Source organism: Microtus oregoni, unplaced genomic scaffold (genome assembly GCF_018167655.1).
Source record: "Microtus oregoni isolate MIOR12 unplaced genomic scaffold, Mior012 000002F_ref0000024, whole genome shotgun sequence".
Lineage (NCBI taxonomy): Eukaryota > Metazoa > Chordata > Mammalia > Rodentia > Cricetidae > Microtus > Microtus oregoni.
In genome coordinates this window covers 35,681,298-35,693,738 of record NW_024543061.1, presented here as the reverse complement: position 1 = coordinate 35,693,738, position 12,441 = coordinate 35,681,298, and the positions used below count along the sequence as shown (strand labels likewise).

General features: G+C 45.9%; 1 protein-coding gene across 1 annotated transcript in view; it reads left to right on the top strand.

Moving 5' to 3' along the window:
* Lrig1 (leucine rich repeats and immunoglobulin like domains 1) overlaps positions 1–12,441 on the top strand; it is a 103,115-nt gene that overhangs the window by 60,325 nt on the left and 30,349 nt on the right. The window lies entirely within an intron of this gene.

Here is a 12,441-nt window from a genome sequence, read left to right as displayed (position 1 = left end):
AGGTGTGTGGGTCACCATTAGGAGACTGGGGTGGGGGAATATATAATGTCTCCTAACTTCTTTGGCTACCTCAACATCTGTGTAGACAGGCCCAGCCACAGTTCTGATCACATGGTGGCCCTCCTGTCCAGTGATGATCTCTTTTCCAAGAGTCTGACTACCACCCACCTACATCATGAGGCCATTCCATGTCACTGAGACTGTGGGATTCACATACTGGGCTCCTGTGTAAAGGCAAAATGGCAAGGCAAGCCAGACTGTGGGCAAGTGCCAGTGAATTTAATCCAGGTTGCAGCTACAGTGACCCTTTAAGTGCCTCTCACCCAGAGTAAGCTCACATGCTGTGAGACTGTTAGGGAACAGGGCCCTCTAGGAGACTCCAGACCTTAATACCCCAAATCTTCATCTGTGCCTGGTGCACAGGTAATAAAGCAGTAAACACCATGCCCCATACTATTCTTTCCCTAGACATTTTCAGTTAAAGTTTGGGTCCCATGAGGGCTGGAGGGATGGTTCAGGCCACTGGCTGCTCTTCCAGAAGACCAAGGTTCAATTTCCAGCACCCACATGACAGCTAAAACTGTAACTCCAGTCCCAGGAGCTCTGATGCCCTCTTCTGTCCTTCACAGGCATTACACATAGATGTACAAAAAATATTCAGGAAAAACACTTATATAAATAAGTCTAAGAAAAAAAACTGAAAAAAGATTAGTTCTCACAGCTCAATACCTAAATTCACTTTGTTTTTGTTTGTTTGCTTTTAAATGAGTTTATTTACCCAATTGGCAAGCACATTGATGTTGTGCAAGATAGTAAGTGTGATGATTGGATTGCTGTCAGGCTCTGGGTGAGAGCTATGCCCTACTGTGCTCTGTCTGTGACTGTTAGAATAGTAGTCATGTGGCTGGGTGGTGGTGGCACACACATTTAATCTCAGCATTTGGGAGGCAGAGGTGGTGGATCTCTGTGAATTTGAGGCCAACCTTGTCTACAAGAGCTAGTTCTAGGACAGGCTCCAAAGCTACAGAAAAACCCTGTCTCGAAAGTCAAAAAAAATTAGTAGTCATGCACATTGATAGCCCATGCTTCCTACCTTTTGGCTCACCACACTGGATGGACATTTTCCTGGTATACTTGGTACACAAGGATGACACAAAGTGTGGCCATACGAAGGAGGTGTGTTCCGCTAGGGGATGTGGAATGAGATTACCATGTTGTTTCTCATCCTGGTTCCATCTGTTGTGATTCTGGATGGTGAGGTCACTAGGAAGAAGGATCACACAGGTCCATTGGTTTTGGATTTCTGGTGCTCCCCTTACAAAGCAGAATTTGTGGGTGGTCTCTTTTATGGGAACCCTTGCTAGGCAGAGCCCTTCCTGGAGAAAGACTCCTTACAGTGGCTTGCTCAGAGTAGCTGATCTCAGTAGGTCCCCTTCTCACCTTGTTTTAGCTACTGCCATCTTCTGCCACCTTTTACGTCTTTCCCTCCCCTCTCCATCCTCCAACAGGAAGAAAATTTCATTTAGTATACTGCTAGGGGCAAGGGACTGGGCAGTAACATGAGTGCTGTCTGTCTGGTTTGTTGTCCAGAGACAGCTGCCCCGGCCCTGGAGGCTAGGAGAGTCTGTAGTTCCTCATTGTTTCCTACAGGCATGGACCATGGCCTCTAGTATGTAAGAGACTGACCTTAGGCTTGTTTATCTATTGTAAGTCAGGAAGAGCCAGGCGAGACTTGCAGTAGCCCTGGCTGTTGTCTGGGGCTAAGGTCTGTAGGAGTGGTAGAGAGAAGCCCCATGGGTGTGCTGGGGTCTGTGAGGTAGCAGGTGCAGATGGCTAGCATCGGAAACAAGGAAAATAACAGAGCTGAGAGAGCATCTGGTGGCCATGGTGGCCTTGACCAGGAGTGATAAACACTTATGTCTGAATGTAGATGTAAATTCTGATGGAAGTGACTGATCTTGCCTTGATTTCTGTCTCCTGACTCCAGTTGATACCATGTTGCCCTGTCAAGTTACCAGGACAGTATCCATTTCTGCAGGCATGGAAGGAAGTCCAGGCCCTCAGAAATCCCTGCCAGTTTTGGGGAGGCTCAGCCTGTGTCCCCAGGGATAGAGGCAGATGTGACTTTCAGAGCACACTAGTCAGTGGGAGTGGAGAGACACTGTTCAGGTGACACCGAGGTGACACTTAGCTTGCTGTCCCAGAGACAGGCAAAAAGAAACATTAGCCAGCCTCTCTTGACCTGCAGTGTTTCACTTGCTAGCGTGGACTTGTGCACGGATCTCAGTGTTTGGGGCTAAGTGAGCACCCGAAAGGTTTAAGTGACTCAAACCCGCTCTCCCCACTATTTCCTTAAAATCGCCCGGCAGTTTCTTACCTGGGAAAGAAAGTTAACTCTGCTTTACTTTTAATTCCTTTTCTTTGTTAAAAAAAAAATGTTAGTTTGGGTGTTTTTTTTTTACCTTTGTTTTCGTCTATGTAATTGTCAGGAGCTGGAGCTGTAATTCACTTGTTTGCTCAACAAACTCTGGTAGAGAAATTTCTGTGTTCTACGCGTTTTTTTTAGCTACTGAGGGTATAACAGTAAAGAAAGAAGTGAAAATGCCCAGCCATGTACACCCTATATCTGCTGTGACCTCAGGACTGCAAAATACTCCAGAGGACTTAACTGGAGCATTCCTGTATCCCCCCCACCCCACCCCAGTGTTTGCTTCCCTTGTCTTTCTGTGGTTCATTGTTCATTCTTGATGAACCGACATCGATACATTATCCCTAACTGGAGTGTGTAACCTGTTAGTTTTCTCTAACAATATTGTAGAGTATTGGATACTCTATTGGTTTGAAGATGCTCAGTGGCTACCCTAAGGGTCTAGTGCTAGCTCTCCCACCCTCCTCCCTGTCTATCCCTTCTTAACAACTACTGATAGCTTGCTGTCTTGGCAATTTTAATTTTTTTTTTCAGAATTTCTCAGAATGTTCTTCAGAAGTGTGTATTTGGAGGCCTTTTCACCCAGCAGCACACATTTTCCTCAGGACATTTCTTTGTTACTGTTTTATTTGTTTGTGTATCTTTATATGGAATGCAGCAACAGTCTGACAGTTTGGACTGTGTCTTCCTGAACCAGTTCTCCCTGGGCTGGGTCACTCTAGACTTAGTGCTGGCTGCTGCTTGATCGTCACTGGGTTTCTTCATTGCAAACCTGGAACTTCTGGCTCAACACTTCTAGGCCAATGGCAGCAGAACCGAGTGGAACCTGCTGCAGCAGGGTCTTTGGGACATGCATTCGCATGGGCTTGAGGCATCAGATTTTTTTTTTATTTTTGAAAGAGTTAATGGAAACTGTCTGTTGAAGACCCCCAAGGGGGTCAGTGATCCTGAAGGAAGTGAGCCGGCTGGGAGATTGGTTGACACAGCCCAGTCCTGCCTTAGGAGAGTTGACCCTGCCTGGCGGAGGCTGTTTATCCTGCCACTGGGCTGCTCTTGTTTTTATCCAGTCTCCACCTGAATAAACAGATCCAGAACGTCATCTGCAGCCAGGCTGAGAATCTGCCAAAATTCCCCAGGGAACGGGTGATTCACTAGCAGCAGGCGAAGGAGAAAGGCAGTGAGCAAGAGACCTGCTTAGCTGACTCTCACTTCCTGTGCACCAGCTCATCTGGGCTGGGCTGTCTCTTACAAGACACCAGTGTGTTCAAGCGGGTTGTCAGCTTGTACAATGGGACAGATGGTTTTGGTTTTCAGTTTAGAAAGATGGTTATAAACCAGACTGGTGGGGGCAACAATACTTCTGATTGTCATGTCGAACTTTCTTTAGGTTGGCCTTTCAAAGACCTTCTGTGCTCACTGGGTTTAAGACTCTCCTGGGCCTCGGGTTCAGGCTGCATATGGGCATTTATCTTGACATTATTCTTGCCAGTGTATACCTTACACTTGTTATCATCATTTTGTGCTCATTAGGTCCTCATCTAATAGCCAGACAAGATGATTAAATTGAACTTGGCCATATTCTGTGGCCCCGAGCTATATTCCTAATATTTAATATGTTTTACATTTGTATATATTGATTGTTTTTCAGGAGCCAGTGTTCAGTAGTCACTTCCACATTTGAGTCCCAGAGGTTGAGCTTAGGTTGTTAGGCAAGTGTCCTTATCCACTGATGGTCATATCCCTTGTAATATATTTTAATGATGGTGTGGAAGTGGGGGGGAGGTTGGGTGGGCAATGTGTGACTTTTGAGAACGGTTAAATGAAATAGCATGAGATGAGCACTTGGAACACTCCGTTTCTCAGGTTCATTTCAACCTCGGTGAGTTTAGTCCAAAAGAAAGGTACTAGTGTCTGTGTGAGGCTGATGATGCACATGCCTGATGACATGTGTGATGTCAGCACTGGCCTTTGCGTGCCTGCCAGAGAACACACAGATACACACCAACAAGCATGTTCGGAAGATTCATCTGTGTTCCTAGTTACGATTTTCACTATAGTCCCAACTGGAAATACCCCCTTGTTGCTTACAAAATGGAACAAGAAACCAAATTTCAGTGTATTTCTTCAATAGAAATAGTGTGCTGAAGTTGGGATGGAGGCATGTGCCTATGATCCAGGAGGGTGGAAGGAGACTCACGGTTCAGGAGAGAGTACTGCTGACCTGAGCTACACACCCAGACTCTGTTACATGCACATGCGTGTGCACACACACAAGCACACAAAGACATGCATGCACATTCACTCTCAGTAGAAAAGAACAGTCTGGGTGTATCTCAAAATGTGAGTGAAAGTAGCCAGATATAGAAGAGTCCATGTGGAATAATTTTGTGTTTATAAAGCATTAAAATAGGTACAATTATTCATGGTTGGAAGAAATTATAGGTTTGGTTTGAGAAGAATAACAGCTAAGAGATCGGGAGGTGGCAGCTTTCTGTGTTGATCTGAGTGATGCTCATTTGGGCTGTATATGTATCTTTTATAAAAAATACCCTGAACTCTGTGTGTATAGTTTAAGCATAAAAGTCTGTGTGACTTTTATATAGTTAAAATGTTTATAAATAAATAGCTTTTAGTATCATGTGACCTGCCCAGGACACCCTGTTTGAACTCATTATCTGCCTTGCCTTTGGTGTGGCTTACATTATGAGGCATTTGAATGCAAATACCTCCCTCAGTAGCAGGAGGGCTGCTCGGTGCTGCACCACTTTTCACCCTCAGTGCTGGTCTCCAGTTGTCTCACATTGTGCTAGTTATGTGCACGATGTGTGAAGCTGTACCGTCGTTTTCCACGGCACCTGTGGGTGGGTGGGTGGGTGCCTTCAGTTGTTCTGACGAGACTTTGAGTGCCTGCACGTGTGAGCAGTGAGCTATGTACTACCCGGCAGTCGTAGAATTCCAGAGCACTGCCATGGTGTGCAAAGTGCTCTGAGCCGCCAGAGCTGCCCTAGCGGAGGGTTTGGTTACCAGTCTGCCATGATCACTGTGGGGATGGCGGGCTGGAGGTGAGAGAGTCAGGGGTATACTAGGTATCTTACAGTTTTTTTTCCTGTTCAAGTCTAGATTCAGGCAAAGAGCTGTAATTTGGACTTTGCTAATAACTTCAGTGATTTAAAATGGTGGAAGATTTTTATTTCTTGTTAGAGTCCACAGTTGAGGAATGGTCTGTCACCATAGTGGCTGGGAAGAGCTAAAGGTCATCCATGATTGGATGTGAGGACTGGTGACTTGGCCGTCTTCATTCTACTTCAGGATTGCTGGGAGAACTATAGAGGAGAAACCCACAGGGTAGCTCTGTATTCTCTGTGGTACCCACACTGGCCTGTCTCTTTCCACTGGCTCCAGGATGTAACCCAGGTCATCTCTGAGGAATATACAAAGCTGGTAATTTAGATTTCATTTTCCTTTCTGAAGAGCTAGAAAATACATAGGCAGTAGAGTGCAATAGTGATGTCATAGCAATGACATGGGCAGAGGAAGAAAGGGAGGTTTCTCTACAGAGGGAGGTTTAGCCCAGTTGTGCAGGTAGCTAAGCCAGGTTGACACAGTTAGAAAACTGCATCAGTCCTAGAATTAGTCTCTCTAGAAACCAAAGCTGATTGCCCTTCTGTCAAGGTGGGAGATAATAGCGTGTGGCCAGTCCTGGTCTGCCTCTTGTGTCTGTAAGTCACTGATCGTGTACTGACTCTGCTGCTTGATCACTACAGAAGCAGAATTTAAGTAGTTGTGACAAAGACCACATGGTCCACAAAACAAGTTATTCACCACCTGGCCTATTATAGAGTAAGTTTGCTGGTATAGACAATAGGTGCATAATTTCAGGAACCAGAAATTTCCACTCAGCATGTCCTTTGATCCACTCACTCTTAAGATCTTTTCCACTACCAAGGGGACCTCATGAACCAGGCTTTCTCAGGGCTTAGTGGAAAACCGCTCATGATAAAAAGTTTTAAGTGTTGGTTTCACATGCCTCGTCTGTTTTACTGTCTAACATCAGCTCTGAAAATGTAGCCAAGTGGAGGGAGCTTATCATGCCTATCCTCCTCCTTTGAAGACTGATATTATTTTTGAAGCCTCTAACAGGTGTTGCTTTAATAGACTTCTGCTGTATTAAGTTTTCCTTACCCCAGAGGGCAGCCCCAGGGGTAAACTGACACTAGTTGGAAGTGAGTGCCCTGTGACCAGGCTGCCACCCGCTACCCGAAATTCCTGGCTGCAGAATGACTGGCTTTGTGAGTGTTCCTTTGATGAGGCCATTGACATTATTCCTAGCACAGTGCTGTGCCCTGCCTTGTGCTGGTCTTTCTTTTTGTAAAACCGAAGAGTGTCCTTTTGCACTTCACCCACCCCTTGAAGAGGCGGAGTAGTCCTCTGACAGCAGGTGTGAGAAGGTGGCCTCTGGGGAGCCACTCTTCTCTCCATTGTGGGACCTTTGCTCCCATCTGCCATGCTTGCTGATGCCTGGTCCCACAGGTCCTGTACTGCATGCTATTCTTGTAGAACCCTGGGACGTTGGGGCATAGGCTGGGCCACCTGGTGGAGGCTAGTTTATACAGACCCATCAGAGTTGATCAAGAAATAGAATTTGCTGGGAGAACTTCTTGAGTGGGCCAAGCCAAGACTCAAGTTTTGGTCTTGCCTCCCAGCTCCTCTTGCATCTTAGCTGTGACCTCAATCAATTAAGTTCCAACAGAGCTCTGAGTTCATTGTTTTGAACCATCTAAGAAGAAATGGTAGTCATATTTACATGATTAGATTGCAGCTTGTTTTTTTTTTTTTTTTTTTGCCCAGGGCCTGCTATATGACATGCAGCAATTTACAGTTAAGAACTTGGAGATGAGTATGGACCTTCAAGGGAAGTGAGCACTCAGGGTAATGACTTGTTTGAATATTCATTAAGAACGGAGTGTCTCTAATCTGGGCTCTGAGACTCTGTCTTAAGCAAACAAGCAAATAAAAAGAATAGGGAGTTTTGTGAAGTAGTGTGCTGTCCTGAGTTGAGCCAGCAGATGGGCTTTCAGGCCCTCTGCTTTCAGGGGGAGGTGGGTTGGCTTTACTTTGTGATCTGAATGCTGGCCATTTTCCTCCAGACTTAAGGATGGAGAGCTAGAAGGGAGGGTCAGCCACCAAGAAGAAATGGGTTTGGGCGTGTTTGGCACTCAAGGGTCAAGGATATGAGCTTGCTGGGATCTACCCCAGTTGGTTGGGGTTCAGTCTTGAGTTTGCTTTGAAGTCTGGCTGCCTTAGACAGCTTGGTTGTTCCAGGGTCTGGGGATGGCATTCTGCAGCTGAAGCAGGTCTGGCTTCTAAGTGGAGCTGAGAGCTCTGACTCAGTCCTTTGTTCCTGAGAGGAGAGCTGGGCTTGCCTGTGTGCATTGAAATGTTGCAAAGGAATTGAAGGGAACCAGTCATCCATTCATTGTTCTCGCTCACTTTTTCTCCCCCCAAAGCATTTCCTATGAACCAGATCCATAGCTTGCTTCTGAGGACAAAACGTGACTAATAAAAATGGGCCTTTTTTATTAAGCAACTGCTGGTACATGTCAGGTCATATCAGCCCATAGGTATACGAACCTCATATTCCACTTTACAAATGAGGCTCCACTGGGTTATGAACTTGGGTGGCAATACTCATGGCACATCTTCAGTAGAGCTGTGCCATGTTTCAGAGCAAGGGCGCCCATTCTTGGGTAGAGGTGCCAGGATCATCATATAGATCTCATGCACATGGATTGTCCTTCAAGGAGGGTGCAGAGTTCTGCAGGATCAGAGCTTCAGCATCCACATTCTGAAATTGGGTGGGTGCTTAGGAAAGGTTTCTTGGGGCCCAGACTGTAGTTGACATTAGAGATGAAACCCCAGAGAAAATGTAGTGTGTGTTCTTAGCAGCTGAGCTGCCTTGGACATGATATAGGTGTTTGCATCTGGGCAGGGCTGTCACAACATCTGTGCCATGATAAACTCCCTCCTGTTCCTGTTGATTCTGCCTGTAGCTCTTTGCTTAGACAGTTTTTGCTGAAAGAATGCTGGTGAATCCCATTTGTGTGCTTACCCTTAGACTTTTTGAAAGTAGCTGCATTCACTCTTGGTGACCTGTATTGTGCACCTATCCTGCAACCTCATACCTTTCGAGTGTCTGGAGGCAGTCAGGAGCAGAGGCCTGTTTTTATTCATGGCACCATGCCATGGTGAGAAAGAAGATGTGAACTAGATAAGCAAGCACCCACTTTACCAGATAACAGAGCCTAGAGGAGGTCAGGGCAGGTGATGGGAGTGCATGCCAGGTGTGATTCTAGAAAGAACAGCCAGGAAAGGCCTGACAGGGGTGACACTGGAATAAAGACAGGAAGTAAGGGATGAGACAGCTGAGTCTCTGGAGAAGCAGCATTCCAGGCAATAGGAGCAGGAAGTACAGGGCCCGTGGCCTGCCGAGTGTGAGGACAGACTGGGCAGAACATATGAAGTGGAGGAGTAGGTAGACCCGTGACAGGTGCTGTCCCTGGAGGCCTTAAATGAGGGACTTCATCTGTTTTCAGCAGGGTCTCGTGAACCAAGAATCATTTTGTTTTGCTTTAAAATTGTTATAAAATGTATATTAAAAAATTAAACAGAAAATTCAGTAGTTTTTGTTATTGTTGTGCAACCTATCTTGGGCCATTCTTATCTTGCAGTACTAAACTCCATGTCCATTACCAACCAGTCTTCATTGCCTTTTTTAAATGGCCCCTGTCTTTGCAACCACCTTTGTATTTTATTTTATTTTTTGGTACCTGCCTGCTTTCCCTCTTTTTCTTTTTGAAACAGGGTCTCATCATGTAGCTCAGGGTACCTAGAACTCTCTAGAACTTGCTGTGTAGTTGAGGCTGGCCTCAAACTTACAGTCCCTAGGTTAGGGTTAGAGCTGTAATCCTAGTACCTATGTGATGCTGGGCATTGTGCAAACACTGTAGCTCCAACTCTGAGCGATCCAGTGCCCTCTTCAGGTCTTCACACACGCACAGGCTTGCGTACCTCTCCCACTCATGCACATGTGCATACACGTGCAGATATACACAAATGGTGCTAGGAATGCCCTTTTGTATATGGTGTACAAAATGGTAGAAGTATGTTTAGGTCCGTGCACAAACTGTTCAGAATTTTATCTTAATTTAAGCCAAAATTCACTGAACAATTTTTTTTTGTGTGTATGAAATTGAAGTCAGCAACTGAAACAACAATTTTACAAAATGTAACATTTGAATATAATTCAGAGATACACTAATTTGATACATGCTCAGTAGTGACAGGAAAATATAAGTCCTTGTTTTTTAGAATTAAATGATTATGCTCCGTAAGAACAGAAAACTGGCACAATGGTAGGCATTAAATGATTAATGTGTGTACCGGGTGTATAAACTAGGTATACAAAATAAACATTTATTGACAATAAGTCATACAGTATTTTGAAGCATATTTTGGTATGTTTACAAGTAGTACAGTAAAACACTGGCGTTTGTGAGCTGTCGTGTTTCCGTGGCATATCAACATGCGCAGCACAGGTATTGTGTGTTCAGAACCTAGGCTGCAGTGAAGACACGTGACACACCACGGGCAAGCGCCATCGGAAACATGGAGTCATTACACATTCAGTTTTGGGTTATTATTTTGTCATTGTGTGCATTCCTAAGTCTATTACCAAACGTTTGCAGCCTCTGTACGTTCAGTTGTGTGTGGCCCCATATGAGGTGATACAGTAGTTTGGGCTGCTGTAGTTTATATCTGTCTGCCACTGGACATTTGGGTTGTTTCATCTCTGGAATACTCTGAATAGCGCTTCTGTGAAAATGTCTTTTTGAAGTCGTCTGCTCTGGGGGTGGGGGGTGTTAGAAGGTGGTGATCCTGTGCTAACTTTCAGATGGCCGTTGTTTTCTGAAGCCCCGTTCACCCCGCTGCCTGCCGCCATCTGATTTCTCTGCACTCTCATGGCCATGCACTCCTTTGATCGTCGCTGTCGGGACTGACTTAGCTTCCTTTACCAGCACCTGTTGGCCATTTGTGTATCTTCGTTGGAGAATGTCTATTTAAGTCCTCTGCTAGTTAAAAACATTGTTTTTCTTTTATGTGTAGGTGTGTGTTTGTGTGACTGTATTCCATGTCTCAGGGTGGCCGTAGAGACCAGAAGTTGGTATTAGATCTCCCCTGAGCTGCTGTCACAGGCTGCTGTGAGCAACCTGACATAGGTGCTGGGAACTGAACTCAGGTTCTCTGGACGAGATACGTGTCATCTCTCCAGCCCCCGTTGCTGATATTTTAATCATGATGGCTTGTTGTCAAATTGTAGCAGTTCTTCATAGATAATTAAACCCTGAATGCTTCCGTTCTGTGTCTAAAACAACGTTGTATTTGCATGGCCCTGTGTACATTACTTGAAGTCATCTCTGAATTACATTTAATAGTTAAGACAGTGCAAGTACTTTGTAAGTCACTGTCTTTGTGGTTTTGGGGATGATGAAAAGAAAGTTGGCACATGTGCAGTACAGGTCTCATTTTTTTTTTCTACTGACTATCGTGTGTGAATGCATTTGCTTAAATCTGTGGGTGTGGGACCCACAGGATCTGAAAGTTGAGCCTATTCTGAGCTTTCACCCAAGTTCCCAAGCTTGATGACCTGATTGGCTTGTTAGCCTGCTAGGCTAGGAACTGGCTGCAGGTGGCACTGTGCACCTGGCTGGCTTTGCTGACCATACAGTGCTTCTCTTGGGGTGCTACCTGTACCTCTTTTAATTCTCGTGTCCCTGTTTCTGGTGGCAACCCCTCTCACTTGGCCCACTGAGTGCTTCCCTGGTTTGGTTCGGCCCAACAGGCCAGCTCTTAAGTCTGACCCAGCTCCTGATCTCCCCAACTGGCTCTTTCTGCCTCAGTCTTCCTCTCGGGCCTGTCCTGGCAACTTCTTCCTGACTGTCCCAGAGCTCATGCCTCACTCCCACAGTCTCCATGGCTGCCTTCTCTGCTCGGTGGGGAACTTTTCCACTGTGTGAAAATGCCTTGTCTTCTTCACAGTGGCATTTATCCAGAATGGGGGCCTAGAATGCGGTTCAGTGGATAAATATACTGCCAAGAAAGAAGAAAAACGTGTAAGACAAAAGACAAAGGCAGAGGAGACAGAGGAGGTGTGGGGGAGAAGAGAGAGGCTAGACGGGGCCCGGGCTTGCTTGTGCCAGACTCTGTGTGGAGCCATCTTTTCTCTGCCCAGGTCCTCTCTTTCTGGCTCCCTGGTACTATATTCAGAGTTCCCGGATGAGGCCCAGTGCTGTGTCCTTTATTTCTTGTTCTTTTTCTTCCCATACTTTACATAATAAAGCTTCTATTTTCCTTTTGGAGTCAGAAAACTGAAGAGACCGCCTTTATTAAAGACATTAATGAAGAACTCAGGAAGTAGCTTAGGGAGGGGCCTGGAGAGGTAAAGTTTGTCTCTGCCTCAGCACAGTTGTGCAAATGCATTTCGAGCTTCAGGGCCTGGGAGACTTGCGAAGAGAACAAAGGAGCCTGAGAGTCCCAGAGCTTCTGGGAAAGAGGTCCTTGTTTATGCCTGTTGGAACCGATTTGGTCAAGTGTTTGTTTAAAGGAGATGCCACTTGGTAAGCAACACCAGGCTCTTTTGGGTTTTGTTCCAAAAGGCGTTTGATTGGTTGGAGAGCTGCCCCTGTTTACTCATAGCTGGCGGGAGTGTGTGGCTGGGATCTGCAGTCCCAGCACTACCTACCACCCAGTGAACTTCACTGTGACCCCTCCAGGCAGAACCAAGCCCACATCAGTGCCCAGCCCTCACCCCATTGCTGGCTGTTGCTAATGCTGGCTGGTTAGGTTTTGGTTTTGCAGAAACAGGATTAGAGGTACGAATAAGTCATGGCAGGAAGTTAAGCTCCACTGTGCCCTCCAGGTGCTTTAGTGCGGTTTCAGGGAGCAGACTGTGGCTT